A 6000-nucleotide genomic window follows, 5' to 3' on the forward strand; every position below is an offset into this window, starting at 1 on the left:
ATCAATAAACGACTGTGTAAATCAGTTTCTCTCAATCTGCGTTGCATTTCTCTTGATATGAATTGAACAGCACAAAATAGATTGGCGCCAATATAAAATTTATAATTGATTTATCGAAAACACATTTCGCAAAAACCTAAATGATTTAATTCAATTGAGGGAATTAAATCTAATCAATTATTAAATTGCATTTCACACTTACGCCAATAATTCTGATTATTTCTTGTGTCGCTTTTGTTTTTCATGAATACTTTTTATCGGTGAAATAATTTAATTCAGAGGTAGAGGTTAAATGCTTCTTTTTCGAATGATTGCTCGACGATGAATAGAATAAATAACACCCAACTATAGATATTAACCTCGAATTATTCGTATTTTATTCTTCAAGTTTAAAATTTTTTGACCTTTACTAATTTTGATAAAATATAACGAATTATTAAAAATACCGCTGCAACTGGCTATTGTCGATATAGTTTCAATTTAAATTTTGCAGTATGATATGTTTTGCGATTTTTATGCCAATCCCTATGTGTTACACGCAATGCGCGTTTGTATTTGTCAGTATTAATGTACGTGTGTTATAATATAACGACATAAACAAATTAAGATAATCTACAAAAACAAATAAAAAGGTAGTCGCATGTGTTATTTTACATGGTACGGATTATACGTAAATTTAAAACACTCATAGACTTATACTTCTGTTACAATAAAAGAGTATTTCTAAAATTAAACATGATTTTCCAACAAATTATATATCTCAGGAATTAGAGGTCCCAATATACTAGTGATTTCAAAACTTTGGAAGTGGCGTTCGTATATCAGGGTGCAAACGCCAAATATCTAATATTTTAATGAATTAGTATTATACTATAAAACACACTATGGAAAACATAAAATACGCCTTGCATTTTTTTACCTGTTTCTATGTGTTGAGTTTCAAAGTATGTTCTTATTATAAGTGGTCATTGATAACAGAATACATATTAGCCATGTTAAAATATGAATAAAACTAATTTTTAATATTTAGATTTAAGTACGTAACATATTATTTTCCCATTTTATAACACATACTACCTACCTGCAAAAAAACGCACATTACTATTATGTATGTATATATATATATTTATATATATATATATATATATATAAATACATATATATATATATATATATATATATATATATATATATATATACATGATAGCCCCCCCCCCCTTAATAGATGAGCAATTTGTAAATATATTCCCCCGACGCGTATTTAAGCGCACTGCTTGTTTGTAAGCAAAATGAGATTTCGAGTATTTGCGACGGGAAAATTCTAATTAAAGAGGCATCATAGGTGAAATATTTACGGGCACTGATGCTTGATCCGATGGTTGCAGCCGCCGTGAACGCGATGGTAGTAGAGTCGATCTATGACTGGAAAATGTGTAAGTCTTGCCGCAGTGATGAGTTTTGATACAACGAAACACTACTCTATGCGTATTACTATATATATATATATATATATATATATATATATATATATATACATATATATATATATATATATATAGAGAGAGAGAGAGAGAGAGAGCAATATTCATTAGGGAGTTAGGAGAATAGAGTCAAGTCAATTCTCTAAGAATAGGCTCATCGGGATAAAATAATGCTAAACAAATTTCATTGGGGCTTATATACAGACAATGAGTGGAAAATGAAAACAGAAACACTATATATGGGTTAATATAACATGGTTCATATATTTAATAATGTATACAAACATATAATTGGAAGATATTTATTTCGAAGGATAATGCTTCTCATCATAAGTGTAGAGAAAAATCTAGATAACATAATGGGGGTGCAACGTCATGCTTGGTATTCATCAAGACCGAAATATATCATGAAAATATTGATATTGTTAGAGGGTATTATATTGAATTCGAAGATTAAGTAGGAACGTATTATATAAAGTGTAATGTAAAAAGATGTATAGTTTTCTATCACAGTCTTACATAGTGTAGGTAATTAATGATTTAAGACTAAAGGGGGGTATTGTGGAGATCGGTGGGGATCTTATTTTATCCGTATGTAAAATGTATAGAATATATACAAGTTTTAGATGCAACCGAGATGACAACGGCACATTAAGGCGGTGTATAATTTAGGTGAAATATTATGATGATGAATAAAATAGGATAGAATAAAAACGGTTATCTCAGCATTACTTATCAGAAGACTATGGTTGTAGTGCGATGTTATGACAATTAGTGAAAGTTGGGGAGTGGATTACATAGGGTGTCGAGTACTAGAGTTTTAATTTAGTGATGCAAATTGAAGGTCCAGAGGAGATTTAAAGTAGTAAGTTATGATAGGTTTATGAGTGGGTAATTGTAAGGCTATAATACTAAGACTCACAGGGTTATATATATATATATATATATATATATATATATATATATATATATATATATATATATATATATATTTATTTATATGCAGTTATAATCCTAGGCATCGCCTGATATTAAGTGTATTAGAAGGAGGGTTAACGTGTAAGGCAAATGTATAAATATAGGTACGTAAAGTTGATGGAGGTGGATAAAGATAATTAATGTGGACGAATGACACTGTGAGATAATAGGGGAATATTATACTACTACTACTGCTACTATTACTACTACTAGTAATAATAATAAGAAGAAGAAGAAAAAGAAAAAGAAGAAGAAGAAAAAGAAGAAGAAGAAGAAGAAAAATAGTAAATGGATAAATGAAATTAATGGGCAAAATGATAAATGTATATAAACCAAAATATATCTAAAAATAAAGACATAAAACATTTACAAAATAAAGACTAAAAAATGAAATAAAAATGAAAAAATCGAGAAATATATAATAAAACAAGACAAGGGTTTTGTTTTATTGTGGAAGAGATGAGGAACTAGAAAGTGTGTATACAAACGTATGACACAAAAATATAATGTATGTGAGGATTAACTGGGTTGGTGCTGGGTTGGGGTTATACGCAAAATTTAGGTGGGGATGGGGTTTGATGGACCTTGAGGGATAGTAAGGATTTTTTTTACAGATGTTGGTTATGGGAATATGCGTGTATTGGGTGAGGATTAAATGGAGATTGAAGTCAATTGCTGTTTCGCAGAAGATTTTAGTGAATTGAAATATAAATATATATATTTCGGATTTGAATGAGCTAGAAGTATTTTTTTTTACTAATTGCCTGAATTTATATGTACTTAATATATAGGTTGGACATATTTAAAATCCGTTCCATTAATTGACGGGTTTTAAACTAAATGAACGGGTAGGGAAAGCCTTGGATTACTATTTTCTGGTTTAGGGTTGAGGTCCGGGAAGAGGTGGGTCTTAAGTTCCTTTTTATTAGTATTTGGCTTTAAATTTGTGAGGACACAATCTTCGTATAACTAGCATGACTCGCTTACTGGGGTGCGATTTAACAGACAATTGTAAAAGTTTGATGTGTCAAATTCAAAGTTGGCTAGAGATAATTTCCTGAAAAAGTACGAATAAAATAGTTGTGACACTGGTCCGATCTTGCAAGAAGGGAAAAGTAGTTTAACGTGGGTTAAATGTTGTAAGGTTATATTTGTGTATTTTATTGTGAGAGTGTACTAATAATTATTTCAACAATTTAAGCCTTTGTAGAAGAAAGAGATGGAAAAGATGGGAGTATTAGACTCTGCAAGAGGGAAGGGTATACAAGACGAGGTGTAAAGTTTCAGCACGGGAACCTTAGAGGTAATAGAGATAAGTCCTTTTCTGGCGTTGTTTTTTCGGCAGTGTTTTCGAGTTTACGTATTTGAATTTTCTTTGTGCCTCCAACTGCAAATCATCTCTGAATAAAAGTTGCGAATGTGTAATTTATTCTGTACCGTAAAAATCACGGTCGCCTCTAGGTTGCATAGCAGGCAGTAGTAAGAGCCTGAGCTGTATTATTTAGATTTTCTGAATATTTTCAATTTTTCTGAGAAGTTGATGTTGTTATGTTCCAAGTTTCTTCATAGGTTGTAAAGGGCTGTTTTAGTCTTAATGGGCCTCTATAGAGAACGAGTGCAAGTGGTTAGAAATTCTAATTTTCATCGGAAAAGCAGCAAATTCTACGTACGTGTGTATTTTGGGGCTTCATTGAGGTGTATTAAGTGTTTTTTGTTTATGGGAGATTTAGATATTCAGGGTGTTGGTCGATGTGTGGTTCAGTTACTTTGATCCTTATTTGTTGCATGATTAGTTGTTTGATGAGGGGGCTATTATTAATTGAGTTATATGTATTATCGTAAGTATTACTGGTTGTACAGTCTTGGGTGTCAGGTTCTAAACTGTCGTGATAGACAGAACTTCTGTTACTGTACATGATTATATGACGTCGAAATACACGTAATCATTCCCAGTGGGGTCTTTCTGGGCCGTTCCAGTTACGGAAGTGATATATATATATATATATATATATATATATATATATATATATATATATATATATATATATATATATATATATATATATATATATATATATATTCTACGGGGGTTAGAGCAATTTTATATATATATATTCTATGTAATCTTATAGTAAAAATAATAATTTAATTAAAACACAGGAAAAGAATAATGATCGTTGTAAAGCCGATGTATCCAAGCTTAATAGGAAAATTTGCTGGAGCTACCTTTATATTTGGTAAGTTGAATGATAACACTGGTCAACAGCAAATTTAGTGTCTCAGTTTTGTAAGCTGATTTTGGACAATTCTGATGTGCTGAATCCAAAAATAACACTCTTTTTGCTGGGTCAGGTCGACATTTTTAGCTATCGTAATTTTCTATTTTAAACATTTTTAAATATCCGAGAAAGGTACAACAGAAGTATTAAACCTTTAACGTTTAAATTTCTATTACCTGAACAAATTTAAGTTTTTTAGCACTAGCAATACAAAGAAGAAAGCATTTGAATAAACAATTTTTTTATACAATTTTAATTAGGGAGTCTAAGTTTTGCGATTATTATGCGATATTTAAAGATAAGATAAGACTTTATTTGGCCCATACGGGAATTCAATGGTAAAACTTGTTATTAAAACACACCAACATATGAAAGCAGACTAGAAGGTAAATCTTACGTATTGGTTCATAGCCAAATTATTTCATTAGTGTGCGATTAAAACTGTTCGATGCACATAGATATAATTGTGCCGAATTTTTTTGATACAGACTTTAAATTTCAAGGAGACAACGTACACATCTTTATTTTTTAAATTTTTTCCGGTATAAAATGGCGACTCGAAGAATGTGTGTAAATAAGCCAGTTTTCTTTTGCTATAATTGTTGTGAATACACACTTGCACCAAATCGCAATAATGTCACCAGCTTTATCATACGCGTTTACTATGCATATTTTGGAATGAAGCTCGGCGATCAAGACAAAATTTGAGCACCTCACATGGTTTGCAAAAGATGCACAGAGCATCTCCGTTAATGGAGCAAAGGCACGCGAAAGTCTATAAACTTTGGCATCGCCATGATTTGGCGAGAACCTTTAAATCATGCAACCGATTGCTACTTTTGTGCTATCAATGTCATGGGGATTAACAAAAAAAATCGCACAACACTGGAGTATCCCAATCTGTCGTCAGCTATGCGCCCTACTCCCCATAGTGAAGAAATTCCCGTACCTGTATTTGAAAGAAAGCAGCAGTAGTCATGATGAAAAGCATTACCACTACCGATGACAATAATGAGCAACCAAAATTGTTTTCCCAAAACGAACTAAATGATTTTGTTCGCGATTTAAATTTGACAAAGGCTCTGCCGAACTTCTTGCATCATGTTTAAAGGACAAGGTAAAGTAAAAGTAAGTTTCTTTCGTACCAGGCACACGGAATTTTTAAGATATTTTGCCAAGAAAAAGAATTAGTCTATTGCAATGGCATAGTAGAGCTACTGTCATCTCGGCGTACTTGAATACAAATCAGAAGACTGGCGACT

Source organism: Euprymna scolopes, chromosome 11 (genome assembly GCF_053919585.1).
Source record: "Euprymna scolopes isolate OS-2025 chromosome 11, ASM5391958v1, whole genome shotgun sequence".
Taxonomy (NCBI): Eukaryota; Metazoa; Mollusca; class Cephalopoda; order Sepiida; family Sepiolidae; genus Euprymna; species Euprymna scolopes.